The sequence below is a fragment of the Oncorhynchus nerka genome, linkage group LG25 (genome assembly GCF_034236695.1).
Source record: "Oncorhynchus nerka isolate Pitt River linkage group LG25, Oner_Uvic_2.0, whole genome shotgun sequence".
Taxonomy (NCBI): domain Eukaryota; kingdom Metazoa; phylum Chordata; class Actinopteri; order Salmoniformes; family Salmonidae; genus Oncorhynchus; species Oncorhynchus nerka.
Window position 1 is genome coordinate 42,502,665 of NC_088420.1, and position 17,152 is coordinate 42,519,816.

Here is a 17,152-nt window from a genome sequence, read left to right on the forward strand (position 1 = left end):
AGGCTGCAGAATTGGCCACCTCGCTTTTCTCATTTATATCTCCCTGCATCTCCTCTAGAGGATACGCTCTCTCCTCCATAATAGCCTACTTAGTCTTCCTTTTCTTTCTCTATTCCGCTTCTTCCCTTCTTTCGCTCATAAGAGTTTAAGTTATTGTAAGACACCCTAAGAGCAGAAACTATTACAATTGGTTCAGTCAGGCATCTAACCAGAGGCAGGTGTGTGTTAGAGGCGGGAGCTCAAGTAGGAGAGGACAATGAGAGTGACTTGTTTGAAAATAAAATTGTTGACAGCAGTAAAAAAAAACTTTGTACCAGATAGCATAAGTTTTCCCACATTTGTTTGTTAGTGCACTGGGTTTTAAATAGCTATTGATTAGATACTTAATGCAACATGTTGCTCTAGTTGCCAGCTATTTTGCTACATTAGATAGCTAAGAAAATATCTAATAGATTCAATGTTAAGCTAGCAAACAAGCTACAGTTGAAGTCAGAAGTTTACATATACCTTACCCAAATACATATAAACTCAGTTCCTGACATTTAATCCTTGCAAAAATTCCCTGTCTTAGGTGAGTTAGGATCACCACTTTATTTTAAGAATGATTTATTTCAGCTCTAATTTCTTTCATCAAATTCTCAGTGGGTCAGAAGTTTACATACACTCAATTGTTATTTGGTAGGATTGCCTTTATATTCTTTAACTTGGGTCAAACATTTCAGCTAGCCTTCCACAAGCTTCCCACATTAAGTTGGGTGAATTTTGGCCCATTGCTCCTGATAGAGCTGGTGTAACTGAGTCAGGTTTGTAGGCCTCCTTGCTCACACAAGCTTTTTCAGTTCTGCCCATAAATGTTCTATAGGATTGAGGTCAGGGCTTCGTGATGGCCACTCCAATAGCTTGACTTTGTTGTCCTTAAGCCATTTTGCCACAACTTTGGAAGTATGCTTGGGGTCATTGTCCATTTGGAAGACCCATTGCGACCAATCTCAAGATTCCTTGAGATGTTTCTTCAATATATCTGCATAATTTTCCTTGGTCATGATTCCATCTATTCTGTGAAGTGCACCAGTCCCTCCTGTAGCAAGGCACCACCACAACATGATGCTGCCATCCCCGTGCTTCACGGTTGGGATGGTGTTCATTGGCTTGCAAGCATCCCCCTTTTTCCTCCAAACATAACGATGGTCATTATGGCCAAACAGTTCTATTTTTGTTTCATCAGATCATTGGACATTTCTCCAAAAAGTACGATCTTTGTCCCCATGTGCAGTTGCAAACCATAGTCTGGCTTTTTTTATGGCGGTTTTGGAGCAGTGGCTTCTTCCTTGCTGAGCGCCTTTCAGGTTATGCCGATATAGGACTCGTTTTATTGTGGATATAAATCTTTTTGTACCTGTGTCCTCCAGCATCTTCGCAAGGTCCTTTGCTGTTGTTCTGGGATTGATTTGCACTTTTCGCACAAGTACATTCATCTCTAGGAGACAGAACGCGTCTCCTTCCTGAGCGGTATGACGGCTACGTGGTCCCATGGTGTTTATACTTGAGTCCTGTACAGATGTACAGTATTGTTTGAACAGATGAACGTTGTACCTTTCTCCCAAGGATGAACCAGAATTGTGGAGGTCTACAATTTTTTTTCTGAGGTCTTGGCAGATTTCTTTTGATTTTCCCATGATGTCAAGCAAAGAGGCACTGAGTTTGAAGGTAGGCCTTGAAATACATCCACAGGTACACCTCCAATTGACTCTAATGATGTCAATTAGCCTATCAGAAGCTTCTAAAGCCATAACATCATTTTCTGTGACATACAATTTGATTTGATTTTGTATATCTCACTGTTCCCAGGATGATATGTCAACCACGGGTCCTTAGCAGGTTAGATCAAACCACATGACAGTAGCTGTCGATAATGTAATGAAAAGTGGGATCTTGGAGGGTGGTTGATCATGGAGGACATCACGTGGATCCAAGTCTGGGGAATGGATACGGTAGACGTCTCGGAGCATGGCAGAACCCCTAGATCCTGAAGAACAGGAGCAGAGTAAAAGGGAAAGTGAAAGACACAGAGGCATAGAAGGATGCAGAAAGAAAACACCCAGGTTACAGGTAGATCCAGGCCAGGTTGAATTGTCCCCATATTGCTTACAACTATCCAATCCGCTCAGGTCTACACAAGTGTATAGGGTGTAAGGGCTAGGGGTTCATTTGGGATTCAGGGATAAACTCTTTCTCAATTTGTATTTCTTTGATTTCTCACGTCCTCTTCGCCTCCTTTTTAAAACGGATTGGAGGAGAATATCTCCAATAGGTTCCACGCCTTTAAGGACTGTATTATTTTTAGGTTGTTGGTTTTTTATGGGTATATTCGTCTCCAGACATCAGTCAGAATGTAATGATGGCAAGGCACAGTGAATGATTGACTTGTAGATTACTTGGACGAATAACAGTAAATGACAGGCAGAGTATGTACAGGGCAAAGGGTTGATCACTAGGAAGGCTACTGTGTGTACCACTGATCCATAAATAAGGGAGTGGAAGAGTGAATGTGTGGTTTCTCTAGGAGAGAGCAGAATACAAAGTGCCATTAACATCAGGATAACATATATAAAAATACAATGACACATGACACCACTTACAATATAAACTATAAAGGCATCACTATAACCATGTTACTACATATAAAAGGGCTTAAACTAAAGCCACCTAGGTGGCAGTAATAACACATTAATGACTAGGGTATTATGAATGGTTGAATATGACTAATTTCTATAAGGACCCCGGAAAGGGACCTAATACAATTTCCAACGTGACATGCTTCAACGCCATCTTAGGCTTGACTGACCAACTAATAATTACTAACTCTCTTAATAGGCCAAATTCACTGAAAAGGCACACTAACATGCTATAATACTTAAAATGGTATGCATACACAAATATAATACACGGAGGGTAAGAGCACCCTTATAATGAAAATAACTGGTATGACCGAGACCCGTCATCAACTAAAGGAATAATGTGTCACACCTAGAGTGAGAACAACTCGACAGAGACAACCTTTCGTACAAACCCACCGTGCGACTTATTTACAGACCTGTGTCTGTTTTGCTACACTTTTACCATGTCGGAAGGTATATCCGTGGTCAGTGGACGGTTCTGAAAAGAAATGCATTGTTTGCATCACCGAGCAGTGGCCAGAAAATAATTAAATCACATTTTTTAGATGCTACCACCCCCCTTCAAATCAAAACCAAACATGAATGTTAATTGCGTGCTCACGTTCCATTCTACTCCCTGTCTGCTGCAACATGTAAATATGTTGCATGAGGGGTTAGTGTTATACTGCTACCGGTCTAGAACCTCAGCTAAGTAATATTCAAGATAGAGCAGAATGAATTGTATTTTGAGTTAACTGAATCTAAACGGGACAGTCAATATGAATGAAACGGGCGTAAATTAACTTAAAAAGAAGAACATGTCACGTTCGTTGAATGGAGGAGACCAAGGTGCAGCGTGATATGAATACATGTTACCTTTATTAAAGACGGACACTAAACAAACTATACAAAATAACAAAATGAACGTGAAGCTATAATATAAATGTGCAGACACAGGCAACTAGACAATAACCCAAGAATTACCCAAAGAATATGGCTGCCTAAATCTGGTTCCCAATCAGAGACAACGATAAACAGCTGCCTCTGATTGAGAACCAATCTAGGCAACCATAGACACACAAAACACCTAGATAGTAAACAACCCCAATAACATACAAAAACACATACATCACCCATGTCACACCCTGACCTAACCAAAATAATAAAGAAAACAAAGAATACTAAGGTCAGGGCGTGACAACATATTTCTGAGAGAAGCCTTACTTGACATACAGACTAGATCTAGGAGAGAAAATCTGGTACTTACAGCACTTCAGATCCCACATACACCATTTGCTTTCTTTAAAGATACAATGATGGTTAAAAGCCTGGGTAAAAGGATTGCTGGCACGAACATAGGCATGGATGATCAGTTCCCAAAGGAAATTGCAGAACAGCGCAAAATTCTGTACCCCATTTTCAAGGAGAATAGACAAAAAGGGAAATGTGTGGCTCCCGTAGTTGATAAACTGTATATTAATAACCAAATGTTCTGAGACACAAAGACTACTCCATGGCTATTCTAAATATTACAAAGTTCCCATAGAGGAGTTGAATACTGGAACACAAAATACTACACAAGGTAGGAATTGTAATAAAAAAAAATATATATATAGAAAAGCAATAAAATACAACAAATTGTTAAAGAAATAAACTACAACCTCACTATACCATTCTAGACAGGGAATGTTGGAAAATAATTTGTATTAGACTTTCCATTTGTAGTATTTCATAATCTGATAAGACAGCATTAGAGGAAAGGATCATTTGTTAAATATTATATCTTCAAATATAAGGAACTGGAACACAATCAACATGGTAGAGATAAAACACAGCAAACAGAGGACATAGGCACCGTATGTGGTTATGTGCAGATGTATTGTGATGGAAGGTGGGGTGTGTGTTTTTGTGAATGAAAAACGATAATGGTTGCAAATCCCAGAGCCCATGTGTCATGTCCTGACCTTAGTTCCTTTTTTATGTCTCTATTTTAGGGCGTGAGTTGGGGTGGGCATTCTATGTTTTTGGCCTGGTATGGTTCCCATTGTCTCTGTTTAGGCAGCCTGTTTTCCCACTATGGTTTGTGGGTAGTTGCTTTCTGGGTCTGTGTTTTCACCATACAGAAAGAACTGTTCCGATTTTCGTTGTTTCACATTTGTTATTTTGTGTTCAGTTGTAATATGAGAAAGCATAAAATACAAGGAAATTCTCAAAGCTGCTAACATTGACAACCTTGTATCTAGCCAGCGGGGATTCCAGTGGGGTGCCCCCACCCAGGTAGTGGCAATGCTGGCAACACTGCAGTAACCCATGGGGAGGGGGTCACACTCAGACATTCAGAGAGGGGGCATATTATTGTGGCCCTGGTGTCACAAAATAATCAAAGATCTAACTGCACAGCAATGCGTGGGAAAATGGTCACAACGGGGGACCAGCTTGTGTGTGTTTCAGGGGAAAGGGGTGTATCTGATCTCCATCACCAAGGACATGACAATGGTTAATCAAATCTACCCATTTTTGCTAAATTTTGCATGCCTTCTCAAACGGCTGTAACTCTATGTCTTGAGTCCTTTCTTTTCTCTGGGATGGAACAACTGTTGAGCATCTGAGTACATGGTTCTTTGTGAGCCATGTTTTATGCTCTATTATGCTCTCCCATCAGGGGGCTTTGGCTTTGTAGTCTTATTACATACATCCGAGAGGAACTATTGGATATAACAGCAACGTCAACTTTGCAACATTATGACCAGGAATACGACTTTCCCGAAGCGGATCCTCTGTTTGGTCCACCACCCAGGACAAAAGATCGGATCCCAGCAGGCGACCCAAAACAATGGCATCACAGAAGGGGCAAACGGAGCAGTCTTCTGGTCAGGCTCCATAGATGGGCACATCGCCCACCGCTCCCAAGTATACTACTTGCCAATGTAATGTCCAGTCTCTTGACAACAAGGTAGATGAAATCCGAGCAAGGTTTGCATTCCAGAGAGATATCAGAGATTGTAACATTCTGTTTCACGGAAACATGGCTCACTCGGGATACGTTATCAGAGTCGGCACAGCCACCTGGTTTCTTCACGCATCGCCCCGACAGGCACAAACATCTCTCTGGTAAGAAGAAGGGCCTTATGATTAATAAATCCTTTTGTTCACCTGACCTAGAATTCCTTACAATCAAATGCCGACCACATTATCTACAAAGTTGTGTATATCAAAGTCGTGTATATCCTCCCCAAGCAGACACCTCAACGGCCCTGAAAGAACTTCATTGGACTCTATGTAAACTGGAAACCACATATCCTGAGGCAAAATGTATTGTAGCTGGGGATTTTAACAAGGCTAATCTGAAAACAAAAGATTTAGGCTTCCTAAATGTTATTAGCATATCAAATGCGCGACCCGGGCTGGAAAAATTCTGGATCATTGTTACTCTAACTTCCACGACGCATACAAAGCCCTCCCTCGCCCTCATTTCAGCAAATCTGACCACGACTCCATTTTGTTGCTCCCAGTCAGACACTAAAACAGGAAACGCCCGTGCTCAGGTCTGTTCAACGCTGGTCCGACCAATCTGATTCCATGTTTCAAGATTGCTTCGATCACGTCGACTGGGATATGCGTCGAACAACAACATTGATGTATACGCTGATTCGGTGAGCGAGTTTATTAGCAACTGCATCGGTGATGTTGTACCCACGGCGACTATTAAAACCTTCCCCAACCAGAAACTGTGGATTTTTACATTTGGTTATGTTAAAAGCCTTACCTTCTCATTTAAAAAAAAAAAGTTTAAATCTACACACAACACCCATAATGACAATGCAAAAACTGTTTTAAAAACATTTTGCAAATTTATACAAATTAAAAAACACGCTTGTGTAAATAAGGTACCACAGTTGACAGTGCATGTCAGAGTAAAAAAATAAAAGGAATTGTCCGTAGAGCTCCGAGACAGGATTGTGTCGAGACACAAAACATTTTGGCAGCATTGAAGGTCCCCAAGAACACAGTGCCCTCCATCATACTTAAATTGAAGAAGTTTGGAACCACCAAGACTCTTCCTAGAGCTGGCCACCCAGCCAAACTGAGCAATCGGGGGAGAAGGACCTTGGTCAGGGATGTAACCAAGAACCCAATGGTCACTTTGACAGAGCTGTGGAGACGTCACTGACGGAGCTTCAGAGTTTCTCTGTGGAAATTGGAGAACCTTCCAGAAGGACAACCATCTCTGCAGCACTCCACCAATCAGGCAGTTTTGGCCCATGGCACATTATCTGGTCTGATGAAACCAAGATTGAACTCTTTGGCCTGAATGCCAATTGTCACGTCTGGAGGAAACATGGCATCATACCTACGGTGAAGCATGGTGGTGTCAGCATCATGCTGTGGAGATGTTTTTCAGCGGCAGGGACTGGGAGAATAGTCAGGATAGAGGGAAAGATGAATGGAGCAAGTACAGAGAGATCCTTGATGAAAACCTGCTCCACAGTGCTCAGGAACTCAGACAGGGGCGAAGGTTCACCTTTGACCGTAACCACACAGCCAAGACAATGGAGGAGTGACTTCGAGACAAGTCTCTGAATGTCCTTGAATGGCCTAGCCAAAGCCCAGTTTTGAACCTGATTGAATATCTCTGGAGAGACATGAAAATAGCTATGCAGCGACCCTCTGCTGCTAGCGTACGGAAATCCACTGCATAGTCTGCCACACTGAGGGTGTCCTGCAGGCAGCCTCTCTCCCAGAAACCGTTTTTTCTCAAACTTCTCACCTCCGCCACAAATACCTCCAGACTGAGGCAGACCACGGATTGTTGCTCCCACCGCCGTGGCCCTCCCGGACATCAGCATAATAATGTACGCTATCTTTGAGCGGTTTGAGGGGAACGAGGGAGGACTGGGAGAGAAATTCCCGGCAGGTTCTGGAATCTCCATCGTAGTGCTCCGGGAGAGGTAAGCACGGATCCCAGGAAACCGGTGTGACGGCGCTGCTACCAGATGGGTTAAGGAGTGGCTGGTAGGTTACTGTCGTGGTAGGCTGCCTAGTAAGCAACCCATGGAATTGCTCCTGCAAAGCGTCCAATGCTAGGTCGTGACATTCGGCCACGTCCTGGAACCCCTCCATCGGACCACAAAGCAAATCCTCGTGTCTACAAATGAGAGCTTCTCGGGAGGAGATGGCGTTGCGGAGCTGGTCCAAGTCTGCTGGGTCAGGCATGGCCAGTTCGTACTAACTATCAGGTTTCAGGTAAGACCCAAGTGCAGACTATGTTGAAGTACCAATGTTTATTGCAACAACAGGTACAGGCACACGACAGGTCAAGGCAGGCAGGGGTCGATAGTCCAGAGTAGTGGGGCCAAGGTACAGGACGGCAGGCAGGTCCAGGGTCAGGTCAGGCAGTGGTCGGTAATCAAGAGTAGGGGCAAAAGCACAGGACGGCAGGCAGGCTTAGAGTCAGGACAGGCAATGGTCAAAACCAGGAGGACAAGAAAAAAAGAGACTGGGGAAAAGCAGGAGCTGAGACAAAACACTGGTTGACTTGAACAAAGAAGACGAACTGGCACAGACAGACAGAAAACACAGGTATAAATACTCAAGGGTAAGTGGGGGAGATGGGTGACACCTGGAGGGGGGTGGAGACAAGCACAAGGGTAGGTGAAACAGCTCAGGTCGTAACAGTTACAATATACTGTATCTGCAATGTTAAAGCTGATCTACCCCCCCTCCTCCAAAAAACTGACTGACTTACTTACTGACAGTCTTCATATCAAGTTTTAGAAAGAAAATAAAGAAGGGATACCTGTCTGAGAAGTGTTTGTTTCTTGAGGAGGGGTACCACTAGCAGTCGAATTTGGAGAGAAGGCAGCCAGTGGTCAGACATAGGAGGGGTTGAGTCGACTGGGCAATGTTGTTGGGCAATAGGATGGCACTAGACACAGGATTTCATATGGAGGAAGAGGAAAGAACCAGTAACAGGATGAGGATAATGAAGAGGCAGAATCAGGAGACAGGAGGTAGTACGTTTCAAACAGAAGGGATGGTTATAGATTTAACATTTTCCCAATATTTTGAATTTGTGCAGATTCCACGCTTCAGGATTGCTTCGATCAAGGGGACTGGGATATGTACCGGGTAGCCTCAGACAACAACACTAATGTATACGATGACTCAGTGAGCGATTTTATTAGCAAGTGCATCGGAGATGTCGTACCCACTGTGACTATTAAAACATTTCCTAACCAGAAACTGTGGATTGATAGCAGCATTCGTGCAAAACTGAAAGCGCAAACCACCGCTTTTAGTCATGGCAAGGCGACTGGAAACATGACCGAATACAAACAGTGCAGCTATTCCCTCCGCAAGGCAATCAAACAAGCAACGCGTCAGTAATACAAAGTAGAGTCGCGATTCAACGGCTCAAACACGAGAGGTATGTGGCAGGGTATATAGTCAATCACAGATTACAAAACTAAAATCAGCCCCCGTCGCGGACATTGACGTCTTTAATTAAACTACTTTTTTGCTTGCTTTGAGGACCATACTGTGCCACTGACATGGCCCGCTACCAAAGCCTGTGGGCTTTCCTTCTCTGTGGCCAAAATTAGTAAAACATTTAAACGTGTTAACCCTCGCAAGGCTGCAGACCCAGATGGCATCCTTAGCCACGTCCTCAGAGCATGTGCAGACCAGCTGGCTGGTGTGTTTACGGACATATTCAATCAATCCCTATCCCAGTCTGTTGTCCCCACATGTTCAAGATGGCCACCATTGTTCCTGTTCCCAATAAAGCTAAGGTAACTGAACTAAATGACTATCGCCCCGTTGCACTCACTTCTGTCATCATGATGTGTTTTGAGAGACTAGTCAAGGAGCATATCACCTCCATCCTACCTGATACCCTAGACTCACTCCAATTTGCTTACCGCCCCAATAGATCCACTGACGTATCCCATCTGGACAAGAGGAATAACTATGTAAGAATGCTGTTCATTGATTACAGCTCAGCATTTAACACCATAGTACCCTCCAAATTCGTCATTAAGCTCGAGACCCTGGGTCTCGACCCCGCCCTGTGCAACTGGACTTCCTGACTAGCCGTCCCCAGGTAGGAAACAACATCTCCACCCCACTGATCCTCAACACTGGGGCCCCACGTTCTCAACTCTCTCCTGTACTTCCTGTTCACCCATGACTGTGTGGCCATGCACGCTTCCAACTCAATCATCAAGTTTGCAGATGACAGGCTTGATTGCCAATAATGATGAGACGGCCTACAGGGAGGAGGTGAGGGCCCTCGGAGTGTAGTGTCAGGAAAATAACCTCTCACTCAACAAAACAAAGGAGATGATCGTGGATTTTAGGACACAGCAGAGGGAGTACCCCCCCATCCACATCGATGGGACAGTTGTGGAGAAAGTGGAATGTTTTAAGTTCCTCTGCGTACACATCACGGACAAACTGAGACAGTGTGGTGAAGAAGGCGCATCAGCACCTCTTCAACCTCAGGAGGCTGAAGAAATTTGTCTTGTCACCTAAAAGACTCTAAAACTTTTACAGATGCACAATCGAGAGCATCCTGTCGGGCTGTATCACCGCCTGGTACGGCAACTGCACCACCCTCAACCGCAATGCTCTCCAGAGGGTAGTGCGGTCTGCACAACGCATCACCGGGGGCAAACTACCTGCCCTCCAGGACATCTAAAGCACCTGATGTTACAGGAAGGTCAAAAAGATCATCAAGGACAACAACCACCCGAGCCACTGCCTGTTCACCCTGCTATCATCCAGAAGGTGAGGTCAGTACGGGTGTATCAAAGCTGGGACTGAAAAACAGCTTCTATCTCAAGTTCATCAGACTGTTAATAAACAGCCATCACTAACATAGAGAGGCTGCAGTCAACATACAGACTCAAATCTCTGGCTACTTTAATAAATGGACATAATAAAGGTATCACTTTAATAATGTTTACATATCCTACATTACTCATCTCATATGTATTTACTGCTCTATACCATCTACTGCATCTTGTCTATGCAGCATGGACATCGCTCATCCATATATTTATATGTACATGTTCTAATTCTTCCCTTACATGTGTGTGTATAAGGTAGTTGTTGTGAATTTATTAGATTACTTGTTAGATATTACTGCATTGTCAAAACTAGAAGCACAAGCACTTCGCTACACTCATATTAACATCTGCTTACCATGTGTATGTGACCAATCCAATTTAATTTGAAGACACAGGGAGAGAAAGCCATGTGGACAATTGAGTTTCCCTTGTTTGTTTGTCACTCATAGTTTACTGATTGACATGGTTGAAGTTGCACTCGCTGCAGCGATGGTAGGGATTGCAGAGGAATGGAGCTTTAAAAAAGAAGGGCAACATAATGCTTGTAATTGAGACATTATGCTAATAAAATTATTACATAATCAGATAATTAATTGTGTCTCCTGATGTGATGTCTGAAAGCTCAGCTTGCATTTCTGTTGTTGCTGGGAGCCAGTTGTTTGACAGGGGCCCACACCATTGCAGCCAGGTATGGAACAAGAAAAACATAGGATAAACTTCCTATCATGAATGTAGTAATTCAGCAAGAAATCAATTCATTTATACACATACATTGATATTAAATAGGTAGTGTTATTACAGTGAGGTTAAAATAATGGTAGACCAAGGTACAATCTGATTAAATGGAGTTCACCCTTTCCCCATAACAATTTATAGCTGATATAGTACTTGTCATAACACTTGTCATAGGCTCCTTAGTACAAGAGATATCTATTTAAATTAACTGAATTTCCACAAATGAAAATAAAACAATACAAAACAAAGCTTAGCTTAGCTACCTAGCTAGTTAGTTAAATAAAGAGATTTGGAAAAGTGGTCTTACCTGACGTAGTGTTTCCATCCATTTTTTGCAGTTGCCATGCATGTTTGCAATCAAGTTTTGCAAGCAAATAAACATAAATGACCATGCATTGATCATGTTTTGTACTTAATCCACTGATAATCGGTGAGATTTAAAGCTAAAACATATCGTAAATAGCGTAAATAACCTGTAACAATGATACATTTTCCTGTGTCTTTTGACTGCACACGCTTCTCTCTCCACACAACTCAGACCAATCAGAACATAATAACCAGTATAGCAGCGAATGCTATCGATTTTTTTCATTCATTACGTAGCCCGGGTAGAATTTGGCATGTTCTACCAACGACCCTAGCAACAGACGCTAACAGCTTCTCATATCCCATTGTGACACAGGAGGGGACACTTTTTGGCAAGGGGACACTATTTGGCTTGACAAGCCCATGACAGCTACTCATTTCTGCTGACAGAGACACCATGGTGACTCTGCTGGGGGGGGGGACCATGCAGAAAAATATGGAAATTGCCACTTAGGCCACACCGTTGGCCCATGTCAACATTCACACAGCATCACTTCACCTTCCTCTCTCTCTGTTTCACTCTGTGTCTCTCTCATCTCTTTGCTCTCCCTCAGGTGGGCTCAGTTTGTTGTACATTTTAAAACACTACATTCAGGGTACAAAACTGTACAGCTGTATACATCATCTCATTAAAGTGACATTCTTCACTAACTTCTCCAAATCTGTTGCTTTTTATTTCATTCTAACCTGCTGAATTCAATCTATTTCTTATTTCAACTATTAACCAATTGACTGTATTTATTTGACGACAGTTGGTGATAACAATTAAGGCGAGAATATGCATCAGAGATAAAAGCCCACTGTTACTGTATATTGTTTGTACCAATATAGTCACAGGCTTTCAATGATTTAATTAAGACATTACTTAAGTAAGTAGTATAATAGACCAGGCCCAGGTCAAAATGGTTCTGTAAACTTTGGCAGTTTTTCGATTGGGTTTGACAGATTCAAGAAAACCATTGCAGTACATACTTTGTAGATTCACTTTCATAATGCTTTTTCCCAAAGATAATATAGAGGGATGTTGTTTTTTTAAACAACAGTGACAGTTTTAGGATACTTGACTAAAACAAAGAAAAAGTTGCCATTTACCACAATTAGATGCCGCTGCTGATAGCATTGCTGCTGAGTAAATGAGCTTTTCTAGATGCAAGTGTCAATTTAGTGGCGTGTGGCCCCCAGTGGCTCCATCATGTGGAGTGAAGTCTATAACCTGCAGAACTAAACCACATGTGTTCGTATGTTTCTCCTGTAGATACCTCAGAAGCCCTGAAACCAATCCAGTAAATAACTTAGTCTTAGTTAACACTCTTAATTACATACTTAACACACTCCTTTTTCTCTGTTTTAATTTCACACAAGAGCCTCTCCTTCTGTAAGCTCTCTCTCTCTCGCTCTTCTCCCCTCTTCCCTCTCCCTCTGAAGTATCATTACAGTGAGGAGACCGAGAGGAGGAGTCAATGACATACAGGTCCTAATGGTTTTCTGAGACATGCTAATTGAGAGCCACATATATAACCCTGGAAATAAAATGTAATGTAATTTCTTCAGCTTTGTCTTTTTTCCCCTTCTTTGTTTCACCTTTGTAGGTGTCTTCATGCACTATATGCTTGATTATAACCATGCTTATTTACACGTTACAGTATATGAAAAGAAAACGTGTGTACAGCCGTAGTTATACAGGATGAGCCATGACTTGAAAAGATTATATACTGTACATACAGAACACCTGTCACACCCTGATCTGTCTCACCTGTCTTTGTGATTGTCTCCACCCCCTCCAGGTGTTGCCCATCTTCCCCATTATCCCCTAGCTCATGGTGCAGCACGTCTTCCGGATCATGGACTATCAGTCGACATGGTCTCTGACCAGGGCCCTCAGTTCTCGTCACGGTTCTGGAAGGAATTCTGCACCCACATTGGGTCAACAGCCAGCCTGTCCTCCAGGTCCCACCCCAAGTCCAACGGCCATTCAGAGCAAGCCAACCAGAACCTAGAGACTACTCTGTGATGCCTGGTCTCGCCAACCCCACTACCTGGAGCCAGCAGCTGGTGTGGGTCGAATACGTCCGCAAAACCCTTCCCTGCTCTACCACGGGCCTATCTCCTTTTGATTGTCCCCTGGGGTATCAGCCGCCGCACTTCCCTGAGCAGGAAGAAGAGGTCGGCATAACTTCTGCCCAGATGATTGTCCACCGCTGTCATCGTACCTGGAGGAGAGCCCGGTCGGCCCTCCTCAAGACCTACTCCAGGTATCGATAACAAGCGGATCGCCACCGGACCCCAGCTCCCCGGTATCATCTTGGGCAGATGGTATGGCTGTCCACCCAGGATCTTCCCCTCCGGGAGGAATCCCACCAAACTCTCCCACCGGTTTATCGGCCCATTTCCAGTCTCCAAAATCATTGCCCCCTCTGCTGTTCGTCTTCTGTTGCCCCGGACTCTTCGTATGCATCCTACCTTTCATTTGTCCAGAGTTAAACCCATGTCTCACACCTGTACCTTTGCCCCACTTATCTGGATTACTGACCCCTGCCTGCCCTTGACCTGTCTGCCCCTGTTGGATTAATAAACTGTTGTTACTTCTACGTTGTCTGCATCTGGGTCTTACCTGAAACGCGAAAACACCTTCCTAATATTGAGTTGCAATTCACATAATATATACATAAACTTTTCAATTTACATTAGCAACGGACTGACGTGCCGAGAGAGAGTTCAGGGGCTTGGCAATGGACATTCTGTCAGTGCAGCTTAAAATGTACCATACATGTCCCAGTAACACAACAGTAGCTAAAGCTAACATCAGGTAACCTTAGCCTATCAAAAATATGATTTAGCTACCGCTCTCATCCAAAATAAAAGTACAGTAGGCTTACCTTACAACATTCAAACAAAGCAGGCTTCATTTGTGCTTACAGCCCAACACCGTGCAGGACGTTTGGCATTTGCCAGAGAACACCAAGATGGGCAAATTCGCCACTGGCACCCTGTGCTCTTCACAGATGAAAGCAGGTTCACACTGAGCACATGTGACAGACGTGACAGTCTGGAGACGCCGTGGAGAATGTTCTGCTGCCTGCAACATCCTCCAGCATGACCGGTTTGGCGGTGGGTCAGTCATGGTGTGGGGTGGCATTTCTTTGGGGGGCCGCACAGCCCTCCATGTGCTCGCCAGAGGTAGCCTGACTGCCATTAGGTACCGAGATGAGATCCTCAGACCCCATGTGAGACCATATGCTGGTGCGGTTGGCCCTGGGTTCCTCCTAATGCAAGACAATGCTAGACCTCATGTGGCTGGAGTGTGTCAGCAGTTCCTGCAAGAGGAAGGCATTGATGCTATGGACTGGCCCACCCGGTCCCCAGACCTGAATCCAATTGAGCACATCTGGGACATCATGTCTCGCTCCATCCACCAACGCCTGGCGGATGCTTTAGTCCAGGTCTGGGAGGAGATCCCTCAGGAGACCACCCATCACCTCATCAGGAGCATGCCCAGGCGTTGTAGGGAGGTCATACAGGCACGTGGAGGCCACACACACTACTGAGCCTCATTTTGACTTGTTTTAAGGACATTACATCAAAGTTTTGAGTGTGACTCCATATCCAGACCTCCATGGGTTGATACATTTTGTGTGATTTTGTTGTCAGCACATTCAACTATGTAAAGAAAAAAGTATTTAATAAGAATATTTCATTCATTCAGATCTAGGATGTGTTATTTTAGTGTTCCCTTTATTTTTTTGAGCAGTGTATAAAAAAACAATTAGTAAAAAGAAGGGGGTAAAGTTTGAAAATATACAGTATGTTTGCTGTTGCATCTGAGAAAATAAATTCAGTGTGGTGTATTAACAATGAAAGTCAAATGGTGGTTTAAATAACCTTAGAGTCGATGTCCGTGCCCCCGCAGTTGTTTTGCTCTAAGCCTCACAATACTCGTTTGAAGTCACGTTCTGACCATCGTTCGTATGTGTTTTCCTTGTTTTAGTGTTGGTCAGGACGTGAGCTGGGTGGGCATTCTATGTTGTGTGTCTGGTTTGTCTATTTCTATGTTTGGCCTGGTATGGTTCTCAATCAGAGGCAGGTGTTAGTCATTGTCTCTGATTGGGAACCATATTTAGGTAGCCTGTTATGTGTTGGGTTTTGTGGGTGATTGTTCCTGTCTCTGTGTTTTGCACCAGATAGGACTGTTTTAGGTTTTCCACGTTTGTTGTTTTGTTAGTTTATTCGTGTACAGTGTCTTTATAAATTAAAAATGAATAACAACCACGCTGCATTTTGGTCCGCCTCTACTTCACCTAAAGAAAACCGTTACAGAATCACCCACCCCAACAGGACCAAGCGGCGTGGTCACGGGCAACAGCAAAAGCAGAAGCAGAAGAGGCAACAGAGGCAGCAGCAGCAGGAGCAGCAGCAGCAGCAGTGGGAGAGGCTGCACTACTTGGAGAAATGGACTTGGGAGGAGATTCTAGACGGGAAAGGACCCTGGGCAGAGCCAGGGGAATATTGCCGCCCCAAAGCCGAGCTGGAGGCAGCAAAAGCAGAGAGGCAGCATTATGAGGAGCTAGCATGGCAGAGCGGATGGAAGCCTGAGAGTCAGCCCCAAAAATGTCTTGGGGGGAGGCACAGGGAGAGTGTGGCAGAGTTAGGAGTCAGACCTGAGCCAACTCCCCCTGTTTATCGTAAGGAGCCAAGGAGGAAACCAGAACCAGAGCCAGTGTTGGAGGTGAGCGAAGCAGAGACGGTGAAGGAGTTAATGGGGAGATTGGAGGAGAGAGATATGAGGGAGTTGCTGTGTTGGTGCATGAGACACGGAATTCGCCCGACGGAGCGTGTCGAGGATTTGATGACACCTGGGTCAGCTCTCCATACTCGTCCTGAGGTGCGTGCTAGTTGTCTGGTGAAGAATGTGCCAGCCTCACGCACCAGGCCTCCTGTGCATCTCCCTAGCCTTGCACGTCCTGTGCCATCTCAGCACTACAATGCTCCTAGCAGTGCTAACCGTGGTGAGTGTGGTGCTGGTCAGGCACCGTGTTATGCGGTGGTTCGCACAGTGTCTCCAGAACGCGTGCTTAGTCCGGTGCGCTACATCCCAGCTTCCCACATCTGCCGGGCTAGGGTGAAGATCCAGCCCTGCTCTCAAGATCTCCAGTACGCCTTCACGGTCCGGTCCAATCCAGTGCCACCTCTACACACCAGCCCTCCGGTGGCAGCTCCCCGCACCATGCTTCCTGTGCGTGTCCTCGGCCCAGTACCACCAGTGCCAGCACCACGCATCAGGCCTACAGTGCGTCCCGCCTGTCCAGCGCTGCCGAAGCCTTCCTCCTCTCCAGCACAGACAGAGTCTCCCGCCTGTTCGGCGCTGCCAGAGCTCCCGCCCCTCAGTCCAGAGGTGCAAGAGCCCCTCATTCCAGAGGCGCCAGAGCTCCTTAGTCCAGCGCTGCCAGAGCCTTCTTCTCCAGCGTTGCCGGAGCTTCCCGTCTGCCCAGCGCCGCCTGAGCCACCCGTCTGCCCAGCGCCGTCAGTGCCACCAGTCAGCCAGGGGCC